Below are 26,858 nucleotides of genomic sequence, written 5' to 3'. Positions count from 1 at the left end.
AGAGTCTAGGTGTCACACTGAGAAATAGGCTGCGCAACAATGACATTAAGAAACATCTTCCTGACCAGCCTGGTCTACAAGAGCTCGTTCTGAACTCATATTTTTGGTTGTGAGCCTAGCCTTTAACGGCTGAGCCATCTCTCCAGCTCGGGGGGTGCACCCACATACTGAGACAATGGGGATGTTCTATTGGAAACTCACCAAGGCCAGGTGGCCTGGCTCTGAAAAAGCCTGGGATAAAACCGGACTCGCTGAACATAGCGGACAATGAGGACTACTGAGAACTCAAGAACAATCGCAATGGGATTCTGATCCTACTGCACGTACTGTCTTTGTGGGGGCCTAGGCAGTTTGGATGCTCACCTTACTAGACCTGGATGGAGGTGGGTGGTCCTTGGACTTCCCACAGGGCAGGGAACCCTGATTGCTCTTCGGGCTGATGAGGGAGGGGGACTTGATCGGGGGAGGGAAAGGGAAATGGGAGGCGGTGGAGGGGAAGAGACAGAAATCTTTAATAAATGAATAAATAAATAAATAAATAAATAAAATAAAAGAAAAGAGCTAGTTCCAGGACAGGCTCCAAAACCACAGAGACACCCTGTCTTGAAAAACAAAAGCAAAACCACAAAAAACAAAACAAAACAAAAAATCCAAACATCTTCCTGGCTTGCCACCACCAGCTGCCGCCCAGGGAGCCGCTTTGTCTAGGGCTGTGTGCACAGAGAGGCCGCCAGGTGACCCTCTGCCGTGGGCCCGCCCCCCCTTCCCGGGGCTGCGATGACGGTGCCGGGCCGGTATGGGCCCCAAGTGGCAGCTGACATTCAAGGAGAAGTCGCGGATCATCCAGGAGGTGGAGGAGAACCGGGACCTAAGCAAGGGCGAGATCCCGCTGAGCTTCAACATGCCGCCGCCCACACTGAGCACCATCCTAAAGAACAAGCGCGCCATCCTGGCATCGGAGAGCAAGTACGGAGTGGCCACCACCTGCCGCAAGACCAACAAGCTGTCCCCATAGGACAAGCTGGAGGGGCTCCTCATTGCTTGGTTCCAGCAGATCCTCGCCTCGGGTCTGCTGGTCAAGGGCATCATCCTGAAAGAGAAGGCGCTACAGATAGCGGAGGAGCTGGGCATGGACGACTTCACGGCTTCCAAAGTCTGGCTGGATCGCTTCCACCGGCGCCAGGGTGTAGTGGCCTGCAGCTGCCTGACTGGCTCCAGGGCGCAAAGCTCTGAGAGCAGCAGTGGGAGTGCACCAGGCTGGTGCCCGCGGGAGGAGCAGCCGCTGTCAGTGGCTGAGGGCTATGCCTCGCAGGACGTGTTCAGTGCCACCGAGACCAGCCTGTGGTAAGACTTTCTGTCCGACCAGGCCTCGGGGCTGTGCGGAGGTGATGGAATGGCTCGCCAGGCCACCCAGCGCCTTAGTGTTTTGCTGTGCGCCAACGCTGATGGCAGCGCAAAGCTTCCCCCGCTGGTCGCAGGCAAGTCCCCCAAGCCCCGTGCAGGCCAAGGTGGTCTGCCCTGTGACTACACTGCCAACTCTAAGGGTGGAGTCACTACCCAGGCCCTAGCTAAGTACTTGAAAGCGCTGGTCACCCGAATGGCTGCAGAATCTCGTCGGGTCCTTTTGCTGGCTGGCCGTCTGGCTGCTCAGTCCTTGGACACCTTGGGCCTGCGGCATGTGCAGCTGGCCTTCTTCCCTCCCTGCACTGTGCATCCATTGGAGCGAGGAGTGGTGGAACAGGTGAAGGGCCACTACCGCCAGGCTACTTTTCCCAAGGCCATGGCAGCACTCGAGGGCCAGGATCCCTCAGGCCTGCAGCTCGGCCTGGTGGAGACCTTACACTTTGTGGCTGCAGCCTGGCAAGCGGTGGAGCTCTCGGACATAGCAACTTGCTTTCGGGAGGCCGGTTTTGGGGATGGCCTTAATGCCACTATCACCACTTCCTTCAAGAGTGAGGGAGTAGAAGAGGAGGAGGAAGATGAGGAGGAGGAAGAAGAAGAGGAGGGTGAAGGGGAAGAGGAGGAGGAAGAAGAGGAAGAAGAAGGGGAGGAGGAAGAAGGTGGGGAAGGACAGGAGGTGGGAGAGGAAGAGGAGGAGGAAGAGGAGGGTGAGGTTGATGACAGTGATGAAGAAGAGGAGGAGGAGGAAGAAGAAGAAGAAAGCTCCTCTGAGGGTTTAGAGACTGAAGACTAGGCCCAGAGAGTAGTGGAGGCCAGTGGTGGCTTTGGGGGTTACAGTGTCCAGGAAGAGGCCCAGTGCCCCACCCTCCAATTTCTGGAAGGTGGGGAGGACTCGGACTCAGACAGTGATGAAGAGGAGGAAGATGAAGAGGAGGATGAGAAAGACGATGAAGACGAGGATGATGATGATGATGGCGATGAGGTCCCTGTACCCAGCTTTGGGGAGGCCATGGCCTACTTTGCCATAGTCAAATGGTACCTGACCTCCTTTCCCATCGATGACCGCGTGCAGAGCCACATTCTTCACTTGGAACATGATCTGGTCCACGTGACTAGGAAGAACCATGCCAGGCAGGCGGGAGTTCGGGGTCTTGGACATCAAAGCTGATCTGCGGGACATAGCTGCGCTCCAGCCCGGAAGGACAGCACCTGCCCAAGGCAGAGAACTCTGGGCAGCTGCTGGAGATGGCTGGAGGAGTTGCAGGGCCTTCAGGAATGCTTCGCCCGGCCCCGAGACAGGCCCAGGGGCTGAGGTCTGCCTCACTGCTATTGCCTCCTTCTCCGATTCCTCTTTCCTCCCCGTTAGTTCCTGGGCTCAGGGCACTGGTTGGGTGGGAAGCTGTCCGGTGCTACCACGCTATACCACCAGTGGGCTAGACCATAGCAGCAGCCAGGGACAGGTCCTGGAAGCTCTCGGCAAGAGAGTGCCTCTCCCCTTGCCACCCAAACAGATCTTTGGTGGGGGGATCCCAAAGCCATTCTGGAAAGGGCTCCAGAGGAAGGTCCAGCCTAGGCTCCCACAAAACTAGCATCCCCCCGTCCTGCACCTCTAGGCTGCCTAAAGAAGCACAGTGTAACGCAGGGCAGCCTCCTGAGCCTGCCTCCTGCCTGCTTTCCACCTCCCTAAATCCCTTGCTCTGGCCCAGTCTTTGGCCCTTGGTTTTCTTTCCAGATTGGAGGTTTCCAAGAGGCCCTCTTGGGGAGTGACAGCAGGCACCTCCAATCTGGGCAGCTGCAGGCCTTGTGCCTCAACCTCTGCAGGCCCCCATCCTGGGCATAGGGGCCTGGAGCTGGGCCCAGAGTCCAGCCGTCCAGGTGCTCCCTTCCCAGTTTGAATTCAATAAATCTGTCTACTCCCCTTTTGTGGGAGTGAATGTTTTAACAGCCAAAAAAAAAATATCTTCCTCTACAAAAGGAAGTAAACTACAGGATACAGCAACCACGTTTGGAATACTTTGGCTGGAATTACAGGCAACTGTGAGCTGCCTGACATGGGTGCAGGAAACTAAACTCTGTTCCCCTATAGGAGCAAAAAGCACTCTTAATTATTCTGAAGCCGTATCTGCAGCCCATGTCTGGTTTCGGGAGTTTTCTCTTTGAGATAAGGTCTTACTACACAGCCCATGCAGTACAGAACTTAACAAGCATACTACCTCTGCTTCACTAATTTACTTCAAAATGCTTTAAGGGGGGAGGGAAAGCTGAAGAAAAGGCTCAGTGGTTAAGAGCACTGACTATTTTTCCAGTGCTCCTGAGTTCAATTCCCTGGAAACCACATAAAAAATGTTAGAGAGATATAAAGATAGTAATTGTGTTACTAAAAAGTATTGATATGTATGAAGATTAAGTTAGATGGATGTTTATAGAATGGAAAAGAAAGTAAGAAATCTTATGCAAGTCATGAATAGCTGAGTTATTCAAAGCATGTAAGGGATAAGACTTCGAGAAGGTGTATATGATATTAAAATTTCTAAGGCCAAAGATCTACATTACAATAATTGGCTGAAATGCGTCTTTAACCAATTTTATTTAGAAATTGTTAGCCATTAAAATATTATACAGTAATTATTCCAGACTGGTGTGACTAATCTTGGAGTTAAAAAACCATTTTTTGGAGGCTTATATTAATATACTCAGAGATACGAGATAAAGAATATTTTCTTCTTGCCCTCTAAGGTCAATGAGGCTACAAGGGACTGCCAGCCATCTCTAGAAACACTCTGCAAAGGTAGAAAGTCACCTATTCTCTTGTTCAAGGAAGCCACAGAGACCCTAACCTGTGAATTCTAACCAGCATCCAGTCTACAAAGAAGAAGGTCAACACAGAGGAAAGATCTCCTCAGTGCTTCCAAGGCAAGGCATAGTCAAGCAAGGTCTTTGCCTTATCTTAGATGGATGGACAACTGGTGAAAAAAAGCATAGAGGAACACGAGATTGAGATTCTTCATAAGCCCAAGAGGTTCCCAAGGATTAGATTCTCAAGTAGCCTTAACAGTACAAAAACAAAATTTGGGCTACCTACATGGTCTTAAACACACAGCAGGAAAGTGTATGCATGGTAAAAATGATCAGTATGCTTAACAGCTCAAGGGATTGCAGTCCCCAGACATAACCATATGAAATAGTATTTTGAAAACTCTTTCCCAACTCTTTCCTTCCCTGATATAGGAAAAAAACCAGCTTACCTCAGCACTGCAGTGTCTAGCTATAGCTCATAAAGAAGTTTATCTTCTTAATCACTGAGGCCAAATCTAAATCTGTATTTACTAATGATGGAACACTGTCTCTTTCTGGAAGACTGTGTCTCCCAGCTGTCATGTGTCCTTCTTAACTCTAACCACCTATGTTAGAGGAGGCTGCTAGACACTCCAAGATTTTGGAAATTACCAGAATACCCAAGTGATGTTTTTGGAATGCTGCTAGACATTCTCATAAAAATGACTTAATATGATTGAGTCTCATTTAAACTGTTGTTTAGATGCTGATTTTTAACAGATTTCTCTTACAAAGCTTCCAGGTACTTGTTCCTTAAACAGGAGGCTGATGCAATAAACAGCTTACAGAATGAATTAATCTCTCTCTCTCTCTCTCTCTCTCTCTCTCTCTCTCTCTCTCTCTCTCTCTGTGTGTGTGTGTGTGTGTGTGTGTGTGTGTGTATGTATTGGAACGGCATACAGGCTACAGTCTAGCTAATACAACAATGGCTAACTGTATAGGTGTGAATGGAATGTCCAAGAATCCAGTTGTTGCTCAGCCCCCAAGGCTGGACATCTCAATTGATCTTCAATATTTGCTGGATTCCTGAAAAAGTTGACTCTAATGTCAGTGGCAGAGTGGATGTGTTGGCAAGGCAAAGATACGCACACAAAGAACAATAGCTTCCTTTCTCCATATCCTTATATAGACTTCCAGAAGGGGGTATGTTCAGATTAGTGTCTGCCCACCTCAAGATCTAGATCAAAGACACAGGTCTTCCTACCTCAAAGGTCTAGACTAGAAGTAGATAGACCTGCCTTAAATCAAACAAAAAAAATCTCCCAGGTGTGCCCTCAATTTCTGGACTGTAGTTCCTTAGAAATGTAGCCAAGTTGACAACTAAGAATAGCCATCACAGTAACAATTATAGTATTCCTAGCAGTCTCACACTCTGTATGTTACAGATGCTACCCCACTCACAAAACATACTGCAAGGATGCATATTGTCATCAAATGGCTGTCTTATTTTCAGAATCTTTACCATCTATTAATTTGTATTGTGGTCCCTTAGATTGGCCCTCCTCTGAGTAGCCCTATGTGTTGCTCCTTCTACAGTGCCTATTACTCCACCTTCAAAACAGTTGTAATGGTCTGTGTCCCAAAACTTCTAATAGCAATTCAGATGACCACTGAAAAGGGACTAATGGGTAACCAAAATCATCTCTCTTCTTGTTCCTCTGGTCATTTTCTTCTGGACTCAGATCCAAAGCAGCTGGACTGAGAGCTTCTTGACATCAATTAATCTCCCCCATCTCACAAGCTCTCAGAAAAACTTAAGAAGTTTCAGATCAGTTTAACATCCTTCAGGACCAACTCCAAAATAAAAGAGGACTAAATATCCTGACTACATTTGTGCCCTCCTCCAGGAACAGAGTTGCTTATACACCAAGAAATCCAAACTGGTTTGATATGGGGTCCAAAGACTTAAGGGACAAAGTAAAAAAAAATAGCCAGTGACAAGTCTCCTCCTCCTGGATAGGCTTTTGGTCCTCCTACTCCTTTCCTCCTTGTTATTGTCATACTTAGTTTTACCTTGTCTTTGAAATGTTTTACAGAAGTTAATTCTGTATCAAATAGCTGTCATCACTAAGTACAAATTAGGATGATGGCTGCCCTGGGTAGGTCATCTACTATGTCAGTCCCCTAATCTTTGGTCTCTTCTTACTCATGATAATCCCAGTCTAATGAGTGGTTTTTTATATGTTTCTCTGGGAGTACATGAAGACCATCACATGACCCACCACACCTGATCTAATTAAAAATTCTTCTCATGCTACATGAAGTCAAAGCAACTAATGTTCCTTTAGACCCTGGAAACAGAATCTGGCCCAACCCCCATCCACTCCTCAGAGAGGATAAGACCTGCCATGGAGAGTCAAATAAGTTTAGCACATTGTTTGAAGCAGAATACAATAGATGGAAGAAAGAATCTCAGATGGTGAAGATACAATAGAGGAAATAGATTTATTGGTTAAAATGGTGTCATTTTTTAAAAATTCAGCTGAGTAATATACTCCATTGTATAAACGTACCTTTTGTTGAGGAACATCTAGGCTTTTTACAATATCTGGCTATTATAAATAATCATTCTTAACTCTTAACTGTTAGGTCAGGATTAATTGAGATGGCATGAAAATGAAAGAGGAGACTAACTTTTATAATTTTTTAAAAAATGCTGCAAGATCCCCGGCGGCAGTAGGCAGCAGAAATGCTGTAGGTCTCAAATGGTGGTAGTGAGCCATGTGGCTGCAGACAGTGGGCTCTGGGAGCAGCCAGTCCCAGGCCGATATGGCTGCCAGTCCCCGAGCAGTGGCTGGTCCCAGGAAGGGAGACACATGGTGGGTAGGCAGGAGACAGAGACATGGATAGACACGAAACTCAGAGTGATGTTAAATATTTATTCAGGGGGGTTATGGAGGGAGAAGGGGGAAGGGCAGAGAGAGAGAAAGAGAGAGGAGAAGATGAGAGAGAGACAGGAGGAAGCAGAGAAGTGGGGAGAGAGGCAGAAGCGAAGCTGCCTCTCTGAGAGGAAGATGGAAAAGAGAACACGCTCAGGCCAGAAACTGGAGATCAGCCTGCCTCAGCGGATGGGAGAGAGAGTGGGCATGGCTTGTCTCTTAAATGGACCAGGAACCAAAACTATAACACCGACCTTTACAGAAGCAGATTGTTCTTTAATTAGAACAATGAAAGGCAGTGATCTCTGGGGGTGGAGGCTATGTGCCAGTGTACCTCGGCCTTTACAGGACAGAAAAAGGATCTTTTGAGTGGAAAGATTTTGTCTGAAGACATACTTTCTTCTTTCCCAAACTTGTAAAATTGGATGAGGGTCCTTATCATATTGGCATCCTTTCTAGTTTTCCCGATACGTTCCAATGACAAGTTTACTCACTTGTTAGGAGCCTCCCTGCTCTGAATTGCCCACTGATATTGATGACATGTCAACTCTTCCTGTGGGGGTTTCTCAGGCCACCTGAGACTTTTAGTTTATCGAACTGAGACTTTTCTCAGGCCAACTGATATTTTTAGTTTATTCTAGACTCCGAGGACGGGTTAAAGGAGGACAGGTGATGTATTGTCTCACTGATTGCCTTGTATGCACATGCTGAACCCAATGACGCCTATGGAAATCCTTAAACATGTGGCCACACAGATAGGTCTGACTAATTTCAGGTCACAGAATAAATAAAAAAAGCCATAAATATGAGCAAGAGATCAGTGCAGAGGAGGGAGGATAGAGGAGTGGTTAGGACAAGGCATTAAAATGGTCACAATTTGCCGGGCGTTGGTGGCGCAGGCCTTTAATCCCATCACTCGGGAGGCAGAGGCAGGCGGATCTCTGTGAGTTCAAGACCAGCCTGGTCTACAAGAGCTAGTTCCAGGACAGGAACCAAAAGCTATGGAGAAACCCTGTCTCGAAAAAAATCCAAATAAATAAATAAAAATAAAATGGTCACAATTCATTGTGTACATCTGTGAAATTGATAAAAATTAATTTGAATCCATGAAAGATTTTGAAGGTAAATAGCAATAAGTGAAGACAGACCATGTCAGCCTCAGGTCTCAGGTACACACTCACACATATATGCACCTACATATACACATATGAACATATGCACATAATACAAAATTAAAGTGAGCTACTACTTTGAAACATTCGTGTCCTTGGGTATGCTTTACTTACTTTCCATGTACCATTTTATTTTTTATAAACTCCAACTCTGGCTCAAAAACAATGAAAAAGAACCTGGTAGAGAGGGCTGCGGAAATATTTTTGTGGGCTAAGTGCTTGCTACATAAGCATGAAGATATCTGAGTTGGGATACCCTGCTTACATGCAAAAAGCTAACTTGGCTGTACATATTGGTAATAGCAGAACTTAAAGGGAGAAAAAAGATGATCAAGGAGTATTTTAAATCAGATGAAAGCAAACAATTGAGAGAAACCGACAGATGTTTGCCCAGAAAATAAATATAGTCACACTGGAAACAGGAAAACTAAAAGAAAAAGTTAAATGAAATTCATGAAATTAAATTGTAACAATATTTTATTTAATATAAAATGTCAAAATACTGTAAATTAAAATGTATGTAGGCCCAAAAATGTGAGCCAAATTCTACCCTGTCTGACGTCAGAGAGGTTGGGCTTGCTCAAAATTGTTGACAACAGCCAGGGCTACAGATCCTGACCCAGGATGTGGTTACTTATTTTGACATTAAGATGGCCCGTACGGGTAGATCCACTCCACCCTGACAGATGACCAGGATATGCAAGCATATATCTGCTCCTTCTTTTGAAATGGAAGGTTTGATGTTGGGAATGGCTGCCTTTAGGATACTTGGTCTAGGGTGGGTTCACTGCCTAAATATCAGAATGCTAATGGCTTGATGTCTGAAAGTGTTGAAGTAAATAACTGGTTGTCCTTTGTATAATGTTAAAGCAATCTTTTGCCTTCTTCTCCCTTTTGTACTGGGGTATAAACTGTACGGAAAATTAAATGTGGGCGATTTCAGTATTCACTGGAACTCCTTCCCAGTACTATTCGATGGTTTCTGTTTTATTATTTTATTTGTATCATCGTACTATTTATTTATTTTTCTGATCCCTAAGGGCCTACCCTAGCAAGTGGTATTTTTGTCAAGCCTGGTACCTGATAAAGAAGGAAGCAATATAAATCATTTGCTGGCTACATCATTGACATTTTAATCAGTTTTTTAAATGTTGTACATTAACATGCCATAATATAAGCAATGTGAGAAATATGAATGACATTAATTCTCCGTTCTTGCTTTTTTAAAAGAAACAATATACCGAGAAAAACTCTGAGACACAGGCTGGGAATGCACAGAGGAAACAAGAAATTAGTGACCAGCCACGAGGGTGGACAGCCTAGTCTCTAGGCCCTAGGTACCTGGGCAAAACCCCGGGCCCCTCCCCCGCCTCCCTCAGCTTCAGCAGACAACCAGCAGGTAAGCCTCCTGCAGGTAGGCTGCTCCAACACTCCCCACCCATTGATTGGACCCTGTAAACTATAACTGTCACTCTGACCCCAACCCACCATCCCCCATGACCCCAGAGGATCTCTGAGACACAGACTGTGACTAAGCAGAGTAGACCTAGAGGTAAGTGGCCAGCTCCCCAGGTGGACAGCCCAGTCTCTAGCTCTTAGGTACTGGGAGAAAATCTCGAGCCCCTCCCCCACCTGCCTCAGCTTCACTAGCCAGCCAGCAGGCAAGGCTCCTGCAGAGAGGCTGCTCCAACACTCCCCACCCATTGATTGGACCCTGTACACTACAGCTGTCACTCTGACCCCAACCCACCATCCCCCATGACCCCAGAGGATCTCTGAGACACAGACTGTGACTAAGCAGAGTAGAACTAGAGGTAAGTGGCCAGCTCCCCAGGTGGACAGCCCAGTCTGTAGGTCCTAGGTGCTGTTCCTTTCAGAGACAAGGTTGCACATGTGCGGAAGGATCGTTGGACTACAATTCCCAGAAGCCGTAGAGGACACTACAAATCCCAGTTCGATGGAAAGCCACGCATGCGCAGGACATTTTCCCAGTCGCACCTTGATCCCTCCTTAAAAAAGGGAAATGCCATATCTCGCCCCTTTTCCTTTCTCCTTTTGTCTCTTCACCCCCGTCCCTCACCTGTTTTCACCCCCCCCATTAAAGTTCACCCACGTGGGACTGCCGTGCGTCTCGTGTTTTCTCTCTAACCCTGCAGAAAGTACAACAGTTGGTGCTGTCTACTCGGGGGACCTTTTCATTCCGGTATTTTCACCTGAGGCCGCGGCTCCAAGTTTGGCGCCTCCCGGAGCTCGGGGCCTCTCGGGACAAGGTCAGGACTGACAACCTGCGACTGCCCCCACGTGTTCCACTTATCTGAACATGGCCTTCTGCGACCAACAGTGGCTCATTCGTGAGTTCACCTGGGTTGACCTACCGTCCCTTCTCACCCCAAGATTGTCCAGTTGAGCTCCCAGCTTTCTCTGGCATGTCCTGGATACGGGTGCTAACATCCCCCCCCCCCTTCCACCCTGAGCTAGACCTGTCTTTTTATCTGCACCTGGAAGCTCAGAGCTTCCAGTTCTCACCTCTTCTTTCTGATCTTTTTCTGTCCTCTTTACGTTCGGGCTCATTACAGTATGAGCACCTTGGCTGCAATGGGCAGCCTAACCCTTCTGGCCTGACTGGGACCCTCCTGCCCGGGACTTAGCTTCCTGTTGGAGGCTAGGATCGGTTCAGCCAGGCTATTAACACTGCCCTCTGGTCACTCGGACACCTGTGTCCAGAATTGCTAGTGTTCGTGGCATCTTCTAGGTGCCTTTTGCAGATATTTTCACAATTCTAGCCATGGGTGCTAAGCCTTCAAAGACAGTTCCCCTATCCTCTCCCCTAGGACAACTTTTGGAAGCTCTTCAACTTCACGCCCTAATTCCTTCCATTAAGTTATCTACACTCATCCGTCTTTGCTCAAAGACAAGCCAAGATATTGTTTACAGGGAAACTTTAATTGGCCTCCTCATGGCTCCTATGACCCTGATATTTTATGGGAGCTAGCTAACTTTTGTCACAGTTCAGCTAAATGGAAAGAAATGATGTATATTATAGCCTTCTTTTACATGGCCCTCAAACCTGACCCCTCTGCTGCCGCTCACTGTTCACTTGCCCACATGTTCTTAGCAATGCCATTCCTCCAGGAACCCTCTGCTCCTGCCATGGACCCCACAGACGAACCTCCACCACCCCTGGCCTCGAGGGGCCACCCCCTCTCGCTCTGCCCGGTCGAGCAACAGCTCACCCATTCCTCTTTCCTCCAAGGTTTCTTCTAGGCACAGGAAGGACTCACCTAACCGTTCTCCTTCTAGGTCCCCAAGAAAGTCCCATTCCAGATCTGCAAGGGCCTCGCCTAGCTCCTCAGACAGAGTCCTGCGTAAATCTTCTTCCAGATCACCTAACCATTCTCATTCTAGGTCCCCAAGAAACTCCCATTCCAGATCAACAAGGGCCTCGCCTAGTCCCTCCAACTCAGCTTCACCCCATTTCTTGTGCAGCAGATTGCACAGGCAGCTGGAAGCTTCTCCTCATTCTCCCCACCGCAGGTCACACAGGCAACCGGAAGCTTCTTCGGACTCCTCCCTATCCCCTTCCGCCCTACGCCTCCCCCTCGATCTTCCAAAGCCCCTCTGGGCTCCCCTCGTGCCCGCCACCTTGCACCTTCTTTCACCCCTCCGCTCACGCGCTCGCGTGCTGCCGCAGAGTCTCGTGTGGGACACCCCACATCCCACTGTCGCTAATCACCATTCCCCCGTTGTTATTCAGTTAAAACACCCAGACCTGAGGATATCAGGTTCCTAAAAGCTACCATGGCCTCCTGTCAGATCTGCCAAAAGATAACGGCCCAGAGTTTACGTCCCAGATTTCTCAAAATCTGTCTAAAGCACTTGGAATCTACTGGAACTTCCACATACCGTACCACCCTCAGTCTTCAGGTAAGGTAGAACGGACTAACCACTCTTTAAAGGAAGCTCTTGGTAAAATGTCACAGGGACTCCACCTCGACTGGGTAAGGCTTCTGCTTCTGGCTCTTCTCAGGCTTTGGGCTCTCCCAAAGGGCCCCCTATTCATTTCACCCTTCAAACTCATGTATGGGCGGCCAGTTTTAACCCCCGGCCTCTCATCAGGAACCTCTCCCCTTCCTGATCACCTGCTCACTCCCCTCCTTTTCCATCTACGCTCGCTACTGTGGGACTTCACAGATCACTCACTACCTCAACTGTGTGCTAACACATGTCCAGCTCTGGTTAAAATAGGAGATAAGGTATTATTCTCACCTCCAGGCCAACGTCCCTCACCCCTTTCCCCTAAATGGCAGTGTCCCCTCAGAGTAATCCTTCTAACTCCCACAGCTGCAAAGCTTGAGGGAATTCCTCATTGGATTCACCTGTCACATCTTAAACTGTTGATCTCCACGGCTCAAGATAATCCTCCATACACAGTAACTCAGACAGGACCTTGTTCTCTTAAGTTCCAAAGGACACCAGGTTCAGCCCCCTCTACTCCAGTCTAAGGAAAACAGTGGTCCCATCCTTCACTTAATCCTCCTGTGCTAACACACCCTCCCTTCTTTAAATTCCTAAATAACCATCCGGCTGTCATTACAGATATCATCATTGAACACGGAGCCAAAGGTTCAGGTGGTAAGCAAATTCTTAACAAAGTTCCTTGACATAACAGGTTCATCACTGACTGCAGCATTGACCCCTAAAATGTTAAGGAATATATGGTTAAAATCTATTTCTTTTAAGACATTTTCTTTAAGCACCAAGACGCCAGCCCGACCCACCTAAACAAAGCAGACACAAACGGATCATTAACGGAATAAGTACCATTCAATTAATGGAATAAGTACCATTTAATTTTTTATCATTCTTAACCCCAGACCTCCTAAAGTCCCCCCACGCCAAATCTCCCCTTTAATTTCCCAAACCTCCTCTCCCCTTTAATTTTTTTCTCTACTAATGTGACTTTTGTTTTCCAGCATCTTAACGATGACCCAGCTACACAAGAGCCAGCCAGACGCAATTTCTTTAATCAGCCACCTCAAAACGCTAGCGGACAGGACATAATCAACAGGACATCACTAGAACAATCGGACACTCCCCGAATCCCTCAAATGCCAAAGCCAGCAGGAAGCAGTCATGAGAGACTGGGCTACGCCCCCATTCCCTACCCGTTAAGACCCTCAACCCCCCACCCAATTTTTTTTAATAAAACCAAAAGGGTTAAATACTGTTTTTTGGAGATAAGGCTGCACATGCGTGGAAGGATCATTGGACTACAATGCCCAGAAGTGGTAGAGGACACTACAAATCCCAGTTCGATGGAAAGCCATGCATGCGCAGGACATTTTCCCAGACGCACCTGGATCCCCCCTTAAAAATGGGGAATGCCATATCTCACCCTTTTTCTTTTCTCCTTTTGTTTCTTCACCCCCGTCCCTCACCTGTCATCACTCCCCCCCATTAAAGTTCACCCACGTGGGACTGCCGTGCGTCTCGTGTTTTCTCTCGAAACCCACAGAAAGAACAAGACTAGGTACTGGGAGGAATTACCGAGCCCCTCCCCCACCTGCTTCAGCTTCACTGGCCAGCCAGCAGGCAAGGCTCCTGCAGAGAGGCTGCTCCATCACCCCCACCCAATTGATCAGACCCTGTAAGCTACAACTTGTACTCCTCTCTCAAACTCATCCTCTGTGATCTCAGAGTATCTCTGATACACAGAGGGGACCAAGATGTGAGTGACCAGCTCCCATGCTGGACAGCCCATTCTCTAGGCCTTTGAAACTGATGCAAAACCCTGGGTCCTCTAAGACCTGCCTAAGTGTCATTAGCTAGCCAACAGGCAGCTACTTAACACCCAGCTTTAGTCAGACTTGTAATCTACAAGTCCCACTCCACCCTCTAACTCACCTATCTATGGAGACCTCAGTAGTTCCTGTGGGGGCCAGCCATGACCAGCCAAGATAATCTAAGTATGGGCAGGTCACCCAAAGGAAGTTCTTTACTTCCAACCATTATCACCTGTCAGAGTAGAACTGGGCCATAGATAAATTTAAATGGAGGCCTGAGTCTCAGTACTTTACCCTGAGGCAATGCCAGGTTGCAGGAAGAACCACAAATTGACATTACCTGACTTCCACCCAAGAACACACTCAAAGGAAATAACTGGCATTCCAACCACTGTAGATAGGACCACCTGCCAGAAAACACTCAACAGGACACCCCGAGACAAATGTCAGCCAATCAGGAGTTTTAAAACCTCAGAAACCCCTCACCCCCACCTTTACTACTATTAAAACCCAATTATAGCTAAGCAAGGGGCTCTCTAGTTATTCCAATACGTTGGACATGTAGAGAGACAGAGTTTGCAAACTTGATTAAAATAAAGCCTCTTTGCTTTTACATACAGGACTCAGTCTCCTTGTTGGATTTTGTGGGGACTTTGCAGATTTGGGTATAACAGTTCCCTAAGACACAGACAGCAACTGCAACAATTGGTCCAAGAGAGGATCCCTGAGACACAGATGCTGAATGCAAGGATAGGGTCAAGAGGCAAAGATATTGCCCCGGCACAAATTGGAGGAAGAGATGGATAGGTGCCAATGCAAGAATTCATTCAACAACCTAAAAGGCAACATTGTAACACTAGAACATCTGGATGACCTCATCATTCTAACATAGAAGAAGCAGAAGGAAATGACCTTAAATATAACTTTGTGAAGATGGTAGAGATCATTAAGAGGAAATGAAAAATTCCCTTAAAGAAATGGAGGAAAGGACAAACAAAAATTGGAAGAAATCAAAAATCTCTTTAAATACCTCAAGAAAAAACAAACAAACAGGTGAAGCAACCAAATCAAACAGTTCAAGAATTGAAAATTGAAATAGAGGCAGTAAGGTAAACAAAAACCAAGGGAAGTCTGACATTTAAAAATCTGAATAAACAAATGGAATTATAAATGTAAGCATAATCAACAGATTCTAAGAGATGGAAGACAGAATTTAAGGTGTTGATAATACAATAGAGGAAATCCATTCACTGGCCAAATAAATGTTAAATCCAATAAATTCTTAACACAAAACATTCAGATAATCTGGGGCATCATGGAAAACCAAACTTAAGCACAACCCAGATGCCCCTCAACGGAAGAAGGGATAAAAATAATGTACATTTACAACATGGTGTACTACTCAGTGGTAAAAAAAAAGACATCTTGAAATTTGCATCCAAATGGATGGAACTAGAAAAAAACCATCCCAAGTGAGGTAACCCAGACATAGAGAGAGAAGCACAGTATGTGCTGAAACATAAGAGGATATTATACCTAAATCAAAGGGTAACAAGCCTATAGCCCTTGACCCCAGAGAAGCTAGGTAACAAGGAGAACCCTAAGAGAAACATACATGGATCACCCCGGGAAGGGGAAATAGACAAGTTCTCCTGAGAAAATTGTCAGTGTAGGGGTTGGAGGACAAAGGAGGATGGAAGGAGATGAAGAGAGGAGAAGGGGATGGGGCAAGAGAACTTGAGGGTATTAGATGGTCGAGATGGGGAAAGGACAGAGAAGGAGAGCAAGGAAAGAGATATCTTGATAGAGGGAACCATTATGGGGCTAGCAAGAAACCTGGCACTAGAGAAATTCCCAGGAATCCACAAGAGTGTGATGGAGGAAGGTCATTGGTTAAAATAAAGAAACTGCTTGGCTGTCATTGGTTAGGACATAGGTGGGAGGAGAAAACAGAACAGAATGCCGGGAGGAAGAGGAAGTGAGCTCAGACTCGACAGCTCTCCTCTCCGGAGCAGACGCAGGACGCCATGCTACCTGCTCCAGGGAAGAAGCACGCTATGAAGCTCCGACCCAGGATGGACTTAGGCTAGAATCTTCCCGGTAAGACCGGTGCTATACAGATGATAAGAAATGGGCTAGTCCAGGTGGGAGAGTTAGCCTAGAAGATGCTAGGTAGAAATGAGCCAAGCAGTGTTTAAATGAATACAGTGTCTGTGTAATTATTTCGGGTAAAGCTAGCCGGGCAGGCGGCTGGGGTGTTGGGGACGCAGCCCCGCCGCCGAGCCCTTATTACTACAAGAGTGAGTCTAACTAAGACCCTAAGCAATTGTGGAGAGATGCCTGAAGATGCCTGGACTGGCCTTGCCCCATAATCAGATTGAAGACTATCTTAAATGTCATCATAGAATGTCGTATGAGGTTTCTGCCTACCTGGTCCCTCAATAAACACACAAAAACTCTCTTATTTGCAATACTGTCTGGCCAATAGTTTAAGCGTATTTCTGGCTAACTCATACCTTAAATTAACCCGTATCCATTAATCTGTGTGTCACCACGTGTTTGTGGCCTACTGAGTTAACATTCTGGCATCTGTCTCCAGCGGGGCTATATGGCTTCTCCCTGACCCTGCCTTCTTTCTCTTGGCATTCAGTTTAATTTTTCCAACCTAGCTAAGTTCTGCTTTGTTATAGGACAAAACAGTTTCTTTATTCATTAGCCAATAAAAGCAGCACATATACAGAAGGTCCTCCCACTCATCATCCCCTTTTCTGTTTAAATAAAAGGAAGGTTTTAACTTTAACATAGTAAAATTACATATAACAAAATAGGTATCAAACAAGAATTACAGTCACAATATTCATATCTATTTTGTCTTTTATCATAACTAATGAAAACTATAATTATATCTATATATTCTTCAACTCCATCAAAGATTCCAGAAGGATATAATATTACCTAAGTAAACAGGAAGTACATTGTAAGCTACTTCCAAAACTCTAGAATTGACAGAGACATCTCACTGCCTGGACAGTCACTCAAAGTTCTTCTGTACCTGTTGGGGCATCCATCTTCAGTCGACAGGCCATAGTATCTGTCAGACTTTCCCAAGAAGCAGAAAATTTCAAAGACAGCTCCACCTATATTGGCAGTTTGTCAGTCACTTTCTTCTGTGTCCTGTAGAATGTCTGGCAGTCTCTTTCATGAAACAGGAACCTTGCTTTTAGGCAACTTTAGCAGTCATATCCCTGTGGGTCCTTCATGTCCAATTCATACAGCATAGCACCAAGCAGTCCAGGTAAGAGCAGTTTCTTGCCCAAATGGCTAACCGACTCTATAGGGAGCCTCTTCAGTGCCCATTGTACTCTTGAAGTAGATTGGTGCAGCCAGGAGCAGATGTGTCTCATTGTCATGAAAAGTCTTAAGCTCTTAAAATACTTTAAACACCATATTCTGTAAGCTTTGAAAACTTGGAAGAATGCCTATCCATCTGAAATACATTTCTATAATCTAGAGAACCTAACTAACATGACAATAAGCTTGACTATTATAGATGACTCTCTATTAACCTATATTTCTTAATTATACATTACATTTTTAAATGATCTGCATACACAATACCTTAATCAAGAGCAGAAATACACATAAAAAAATGATCTTAAATTTGTATCAATAGACCAAGATCCATACCCATGCAAATCTCTATAGCATATCCCTCTTTAAATGTAAAAAAACATTTAGAAATAGTATTTGGGAATATGGGTGTAGTTCTTCTCCAAACTGCTTCCTGCTTTTTGTTGGCTGAAGTATTTTTGGAGTTTTTCACAGAGATCTTTTATGGGTTCTTGGTCCATGAAACCGTATTAGTCTGGAATTTATACACAGGTTCTCATCCTCTGTGGAAACAAAAGAAGAACCTCTTTTCCAAAGCAACAAATACTTAGACCCAAATTTTAAAACCAAGATACCTTTAAAGTATACATGTTGGCTTGGCTTATCAGTCCCCAGAATCAAGTGTCTCTCTGTAGTCAAAAAATTCAAAGAAAAATGCAATCGCATACATAATCCATACTCTCTATGTATATTTCATCTTTATGTGGTTTATTTTTCTTTATTCCTTTTAATATATGGCTGTCTGTACTCTGTCTGTTTAAAGACTTTGTTTTATTTTTTAAACAATTTACTTCTTTTCTATCTCTCTATAATATTTTTCTTCTCTCTCCCAAGCTTATGTACATTTTTCTAACACTGTGATCCGTTTAAAGGACTTTTTAAAAATCTTAATCTGTCCTTATTGTGTATCTGTAATTATTTTCTGACCAGAAGCAGGCATGGTTAGGACTAACAAGGCTCTGCCTGTTGGCTCTGCCCCATCCAACATGGAGAAAACATGTTTATTATCTCTGAGACTGCCTGTAGGAGCCATCCTTACCACCTTAACTCTGTGAAGCACCGTGCAGCATATACACCATTTTATCTGAGTAACAGCCTGCCACAGTATGGTGGCAGGAATCAGCCCTGCTCTTCTGCTTGTGCATGCCTAGTAGACCTGAATCTGCTGTCTGCCAATGCAGGGAGCACTGAGCTACATTCATAGTCTCAGCTTCTTTCCTCCTGACCCTGAGTGGGCACACAAGCACCCAGGCCCACAAATGCCATTCAAGTGCTCAGACTCATGAAAGAACCAGAGCAGTTGATGCTGCCGTTTTGAAACCATGCCTCTTTTTTGTTTTCTGCTACTGCTGAATCAGGAAGACCTCTCTTAAAGGATCTACAGCATGCCACCAGGAAACAGAGACCATCTGGAAAAAAATGTGGCCAAACTTTTTCTTTAGTGTCTCGAATTTCTTTCCAAGCCCTATCAGGGTTTATGTAGATTTAGCTAGCACACATCGGGGTGCCAATTTGTTGTAAGAGGCCTCTTGTTTATTTTCTGGCTGCCCAGACTCCCAAAATAACTACACAGAAGCAGATGCCAAAATCCACAGTGGAGCACTGAGCTCCCAAATTCCAGTTGTAGAGAGGTATGAACAAAGGGGTCAAGACCATGATGGGGATACCCACTGAAACAGCTTACCTGAGCTAAGGGGAGTTCACTGACTCTTGCAGGACAGTGTGGGAACCAGCATAGAACCAAACTAGGCCCTCTGAATGTGGGTGACAGTTGTATGGCAGGGACAGACTGTGGGGCCACTGGCATTGAGACCAGGATTTATCCCTACTGCTTGTACTAGCTTTTTGGAACCCATTCTCTTTGGATGGATACCTTGCTCAGCCTAGATATAGTAGGGAGGTCTTTGGACCTGCCCCAAAGGAATGTGCTAGATTTTGTTGACTTCATACCAGAAGCCTTACCCTCTGAGGAGTGGATGTGGGTGAGAGGGGTGGAGAGCGTGGGAGGAGGGTCTGGAGTGGAAACGGGGATTGATATGTAAAATGAGAAAAGTTAGAATTTTTTAAAAAAATAAAAAATTAATTAAAATTTATTGAAGAATGAATTTAGCAGTTAATCAAATTTTCTATTCCTATTTAAATGTTTTGAGACAAGGTCTTAATATATAGCCATGGCTGGCAGTATGTAGACTAGCTTCGCCTTGATCTTCCAATAGCTATCTGCGTGTAACTACCAGGTACTGAGATTAAAGGAATGTGATCCCATACCCGGCTCAAACTGATTTGAACTTAGATTTTGACATGTTCCTTCTGAGTTTGAATCAATAATTTTTAATATTTATGTTGTATATGTTCTTAACAATGTTATTAATAAAATAACATATATGCACTCCAACAAGAAATAATATGCCAGAATTGTATATGTTCTTTTAACTGATATATTCTTGACTTTGATCATGTTTTTATCATATAAACATAAACATATAAACTTTAGTTTTGGAGGTGCATTTTCATGTTTTACATTTCTAAAATGAAGTTCAATATCATCTCAATATGTGAGAACTATGAACAAAACTCTGCAACTTTTAGTTATATTTTTGCTTGGTTGATCTGAAATTCAGTATGTTCTCATTTAAAGTTTGAAACAATATAGATACATTATTGCTTTTGTTTTTTCTTACAGATCACTAAAATGCAGTTAGGTTTATTAAAAAACTGCATAATGGCTATTTTGTTTCATTTCCTTAGTAAGTAATGAAAAAGCAGTGGTGTTGACATTTCAGCATGTGACAGGAACAGACCAAATTTTATAAACTTTTGCTATGTCCTTGCAATGCAGCATTTTCCCACATCAATACATTAAGAACATGAATACATTACTAATTAATTGGTTTTATATGCTTCTTTTGTAGTATATCTTGAGCAAGCATGCTTTTCTATCCATAGTAATAACATTTTGGAGTGTCAAATATAAAAGACTCCATGTACATATTTGATATACAATATCATAACAATTGTGGCAACCTTAATAGAAAAGAATCAGCATAATATCCAAAGAGAACCATGTATATAATGAAATACAAGAGTAACTAAAAAAAGTCAGTAGCCCTCCTTTACACAGATGATAAATGGGTTGAAAAACACATCAGAGAAAAAAACAAGATTCACAATAGCCACAAATAACATAAAATATCTTAAGGTAACTCTAACCAAACAAGTGGAAGACTAAAGAATGGATAAGGAAAATGTGTACATTTACACACTGGAGTACTATACAGTGGAATAAAACAATGGTATCTTGACATTTGCGGGTAAATGGGTGGATCTATGAAACACGATATTGAGTGAGGTAACCTAGACCCAGAAAGACAAATATAATATGCACTCACTTAAAAGTGGTGTCCAACATATGGCAAAGAAAAATCAGCCTACAATTCACAATTTCAGAGAATGTAGAGAACAATGAGGACCCTAAAAGAGACTTCCATGGATCTAATCTACATGGGAAGTAGAAAAAGACAAGATCTCCTGAGTAAATTGGGTCATGGAGATCATGAAAGGGAGTAGAGGGGGTGGAGAGAGGAAGGGGGAGCACAGAACAATATATTGCTCAATAAAAGCAGGATGTGCCCCTTCACATGCTCTAGAGTTCATAGATGGGGTAGATGTTGGGGTGGGAAGGCTCATAGCCCTGGTTCTGGGCCTGGGTGGGAGTTAGTTTGGTCAGCCTGCCAGCTTTCCCTCACCCTCAGCAGGAGGTTGTGCTCACCATCACTACCCTGGCTAGCTCATCCAAAGCAGCAGGAAACAAGGGGTGGGGCCCATTCTCCTACTCTTTTGTCCTAGGGGCTGGCTTACATGCACCCACATCACCAGGGTAGGCTCTGCTGCTTTGCCTACATGAGGTACAGAGCTCACTCTCCCGAGGGCTGCAGTTAGTGAGGGGCAGAACCAGCTCTCCCATTCTCAGGCCCCCCAAGACCAGCTCTTCTGTCTGTTACAGGTGGTGAGGGTTGAGGGGGAGGGGCATCTTTCCCTCTCCCATGTCACACATGGCAGCCAAGATGGGGTTGTGGGATCAGCTTTCCTGCTCTCATGACCTCAGGGCAGCTTTGCCACTGTCCACAAGCAGCAAGGGACTAGGTGGATTGGTGGTAGATTTCTTTATATAGCCCATGGCAGATGAGTGGCAGGAATAACTCTTCTGCTGTCATGCCCTTAGGGCTAGCTCATGTGTGTGCCTTCTTTCCTACCAACAGGGTCATTTCTACTGTGCTGCCTAGTCAAGAGGTAAGAGCTGCTCTCCCAAGAGCTGCAGCTAGGGAAGGGCGGGACCAACTCTGTGCAGCCCTGTCCTTATGACCTTCTGTGGTCACAGGAGCCACTGACATCCACATGGACTCCAGCTGCAGAAGGGCCATGGACGCAGACATGGCCCCTGGCTGCAACCCAGGCCTAGATGTCACCATGGCCCTTGGCGGCAAGCAGACCTCCCACATCAGCCCATTCCTCACCACCTTCCCCTCAGATCTGCCTCTCTACACAGTACATGAACTATTCTGCGATCCCCCACCATACCCTGCCATAGATTTGCTCACCATAAGAACTCCAATGGACACTGCAAGGTTTCTTACCTTCCCAGGGAAAGCTACCCCAGGAGGGCCTATGGGTGTCCTTCACCTGCCCGGTCCTAATGGCAGATTTATCACTTTTGTTATGTAAACATATACTAAGAAACTAATTTCTGGTCATATACTTTAAACTGGTGAGCTGCGTTGTTCCATCTTTGAATTTAACAACTCACAGAGAGTACAATGAAAACCAAAGCAGAAATTGTAGCGCGGCGAGGAGTATTCCTAATTGTGTCTTCATGGGTATGCGGTAACTAACTGTAAATGCTACCAAAATGGATTGTTTTCTTGAGCAGGAAACATAGGGAAATGCATTGTTTGAAACTTTTTGACTTTAAGTGCTATCCTGTTTAATGCTATTTGTTATGCTCAATATTAAACAATTTTAAATATTATTTCATCTTTATGTGAGCTAATAAAACATTCCTTCCATATATTATATATGTATATATATATATATATATATAAATATATTAGCATTTCTGAAGGAATATATAGGAAGTTTAATCATACTAAAAATACCCACACTACATTATTATTAATTCAATAGAAATTTGGTTATGATGGCACATACTTGTAATCCCAGTGCTTAGAAAGAAGGGGTGGGAGGATCGCTGCAAGTTTGACAGTCTGTTCTGTATGACAAGTTCTGTGGCAATACAGTGAGACATTGCCAAAGGAAAATGCAAATGAACAAAACTTATAAAACTAAATTGTTTAAAACAGTAAATTTTTTCTTTTCTTATTTTTGCTTTTATAGGAAAATAAATCTTTAAAAATGAATGTTGAAGTATACTGAGTTTGTCCCAATGAGGAACAGAAGGAGGGAGAAGATGAGCAAGGAAGTCAGGACCAAGAGGGGTGCACCCACCCACTGAGACAGTGGGGCTGATCTATTGGAGCTCACCAAGGCCAGCTGGACTGTGACTGAAAAAGCAGGGGATAAAACCGGACTCTCTGAATATGGCGGACAATGAGGGCTGCTGAGAAGCCAAGGACAATGGCACTGGGTTATGATCCTACTTCATGTTCTGGCTTCGTGGGAGCCTAGCTTGTTTGGATGTTCACCTTCCTAGACCAGGATGGAGGGGAGAGGACTTTGGACTTTCCACCGGGTAGGGAACCCTGACTGCTCTTCAGACCTGAGAGGGAGTGGGAGAAGAGTGGGGGGGAGAGGGAGAGGAGTGGGAGGACGGGGAGAGGATTGGGGGGGGGAGAAGTGGGAGGCTGGGAGGAGGCGAAAATTTTTTTCTCAATAAAATAAAGAGTAAAAAAAAAGAATTTCTAGGGCCATAGAAATAAATTTGACCATATAAGACAATAAAAAAAAAACAATTCAGCAAGTTAATGGAATGCAACAGCATCTTATAAATCATCTGCTGTGTACTTGCTCAATCACAAAATTTCCCTGGGCCATGTCTTAAAAGTATAGACTTTCCTGTCCAACACTTACTAAATTAAAATACCCAGTGGATAAGCTTGTGAATCTAGTGCTTATGTATGGATGATGCCACCCAAGAAATACTTGGGAAATCATGGTAAAAAGTGAGACATCAAAAATTATCCTGAAAAACAAAGACAGGGAAATGAAACAAAACCCAAAATGTAGTCAAGTGAAATAAGTACAAAAGAGCCATGTATAAAAACCATCACAGGAAAGTCTTGTACAGGAAAATTATCTAAGTGCCCACCAACAGAAAAAGAGATCAGGAAATTATGACTATGCAATAGAATATTAGACTGCTGAAAAAACAAGTATATTTATTTATAGAACATAGATTTTAAGAAATTAGTACGTCCCAACTACAGTCATGCAAGAAACTCTAATTAAGCTCAATGGGCCATGCACAAAGAGAAATAGAGTGTCGACCTGTTGGGCAGATGAAGGTTTTCCTGACAGATGGAGGAGGGATGAGAAAACATAATGCAGACTGAGAAGGTCTAAAATTAATTATGTGCATTTCTGAAACTGTCAAAGAATAAAATTAAACAAATCAAACAAGAAAAAAGTAAAGAGACACCTATGTGAGTGTATATGTCCTTACATATGCATGCATACACATTTAAACACATAAATATTTGCATGTACGTATACATGCGTATATTTGATATCACATGTTGCACAGAAAAACATATGATTGACTCTGAATTCTATTTTTCATGATTTAGATATTTAATAATTTCATGTGATTGATGATAACTTTTGAGAATAAACTGACTCTCTTTGTGGGGGAAAACCTGCATGTGTTTATTTGTAGAAATTATACAAATATAATGAATTAGGGACTAAATCAATCAGTAAATTATTATGTCAAGTTCAATAAGACATTAAAAACAAATAGATAATTATTTACTAATCTGAAGATATTTTTATTAAATTAATATTTCAGGAAAATAAAACCATAAGTGAGAACAATTCATATTATATGATTCTATTAAAATAGGTGTGGGAGGTAGCGTCAATGAGGGAAACCTGGCAGGCTGACCAACCCAGCTACCACTTAGGCCCAGAACAGGGCTTTGAGTTGGCCCACCCCAGCATCCACCTCTTCTATGAACTGCAGGAGCACGTGAAGGGGCCTAGGCCCAAAGCGATAGGCTCTCTATGATATAGCACAACAGAGGAGTTCCAATGAGGGCCCAGTATCGACAGTGTAGCCCAAGTCAGAGGCCTCAGACCAGACCATTGATTCTTTGCAATGAACGCTTGCAATAAAGATGTATGGACTAAAGGGTATACTGTGTGATTCACTGGGCCACCCTGCAACTTCCATGATGAGATTTTTTTTTGTTTGTTTGTTTGTTTGATTGGTTGGTTGGTTGGTTGGTTTTTTGCTTGTTCTTTTATATTTTGTTTTACTTGGGGGGAGGTTGCTGTGTGGGCCAGCCATGATAAGCTAAGTATGGACAGATCCCCAAAGGAAGTTCTTATTTCCAACCATTATCACCTGCCAGAGTAGAACTCCATGAATTTAATAAGAGGCCTGAGTCTCAGTAGTTTACCCTGAGGCAATGCCTGGTTGCAAGACTATTGCCCAAGAACAGAGCATCCAAAGGAAATGCCTAACATTCCAACAGTTGTAGATAGGATCACCTGCCAGCACACACTCAACAGGACACCCCTAGACAAATGTCATCCAATCAGGGGACCTGAACCTCAGAGACCCCTCATCCCCACCTTTACTACTATAAAAACCCAATTCTAATTGAGCCCGGGGCTCTCTGGTTAGTCCAAATACACGGAGAGACCGAGTTTACAAACTTGATTAAAATAAAGGGTCTATCCTGGTTGAGGAAAGAGAATTACAGGCCGATCTCACTCATGAATATCGACACAAAAATCCTCAACAAAATACTGGCAAACCGAATCCAAGAACACATCCGAAAAATTATACATTATGATCAAGTAGGCTTCATTCCTGAGATGCAGGGCTGGTTCAACATACGAAAATCTATCAATGTAATCCAGCATATAAACAAACTGAAAGAAAAAAACCATATGATCATTTCATTAGATGCTGAAAAAGCATTTGACAAAATTCAACATCCATTTATGTTAAAAGTCTTGGAGAGATTAGGGATACAAGGGTCATACCTAAATATAATAAAAGCTATATACAGCAAACCGACAGCTAACATCAAATTAAATGGAGAGAAACTCAAAGCCATCCCGCTTAACTCAGGAACATGACAAGGCTGTCCACTTTCGCCATAACTCTTCAATATAGTGCTGGAAGTTCTAGCAATAGCAATAAGACAACATAATGGGATCAAGGGGATTCAAATTGGAAAGGAAGAAGTTAAACTTTCGTTATTCGCAGATGATATGATAGTGTACATAAGCGACCCCCAAAACTCCACCAAAGAACTTTTACAGCTGATAAACAGCTTTAGTAATGTGGCAGGATACAAGATCAACTCCAAAAAATCAGTCGCCCTCTTATACACAAAGGATATGGAAGCAGAGAGGGAAATCAGAGAAGCTTCTCCATTCACGATAGCCACAAACAGCATAAAATATCTTGGGGTAAATCTAACCAAGGAAGTGAAAGATCTATTTGATAAGAACTTTAAGGCATTGAAGAAAGAAATTGAGGAGGATACCAAAAAATGGATGGACATCCCTTGCTCTTGGATTGGGAGGATCAACATAGTAAAAATGGCAATTCTACCAAAGGCAATTTATAGATTCAATGCAATCCCCATCAAGATCCCATCAAAATTCTTCACAGATCTGGAGAGGACAATAATCAACTTTATATGGAAAAACAAAAAACGCAGGATAGCCAAAACAATCCTATACAATAAAGGATTGTCTGGAGGCATTACCATCCCTGACTTCAAACTCTATTACAGAGCTACAGTAATGAAAACAGGGTGGTACTGGCATAAAAACAGAGAAGTCGACCAATGGAATCGTATAGAAGACCCAGATTTAATCCCACAAACCTATGAACACCTCATTTTCGATAAAGGAGCTAAAAGTATACAATGGAAGAAAGAAAGCATCTTCAACAAATGGTCCTGGCACAACTGGATGTCAACCTGTAGAAGAATGAAAATAGACCCATATCTATCACCGTGCACAAAACTCAAGTCCAAATGGATTAAAGACCTCAATATCAGCCCGATAACACTGAACCTGATAGAAGAGAAAGTGGGAAATACCCTTCAACAGATGGGCACAGGTGATCGCTTCTTAGGTATAACCCCAGAAGCACAGACATTAAGGGCAACATTGAATAAATGGGACCTACTAAAACTGAG

At 44.0% G+C, this 26,858-nt stretch overlaps 1 pseudogene; it reads left to right on the top strand.

The window, feature by feature from the left end:
* The first annotated feature begins 796 nt into the window (after positions 1-796).
* LOC142841182 (major centromere autoantigen B-like) lies at positions 797-3,345 on the top strand (annotated as a pseudogene).
* The last annotated feature ends 23,513 nt before the right edge of the window (positions 3,346-26,858 follow it).

The sequence above is a fragment of the Microtus pennsylvanicus genome, chromosome X, assembly GCF_037038515.1.
Source record: "Microtus pennsylvanicus isolate mMicPen1 chromosome X, mMicPen1.hap1, whole genome shotgun sequence".
Taxonomy (NCBI): Eukaryota; Metazoa; Chordata; class Mammalia; order Rodentia; family Cricetidae; genus Microtus; species Microtus pennsylvanicus.
This window is presented reverse-complemented; position numbering and strand designations above follow the sequence as displayed.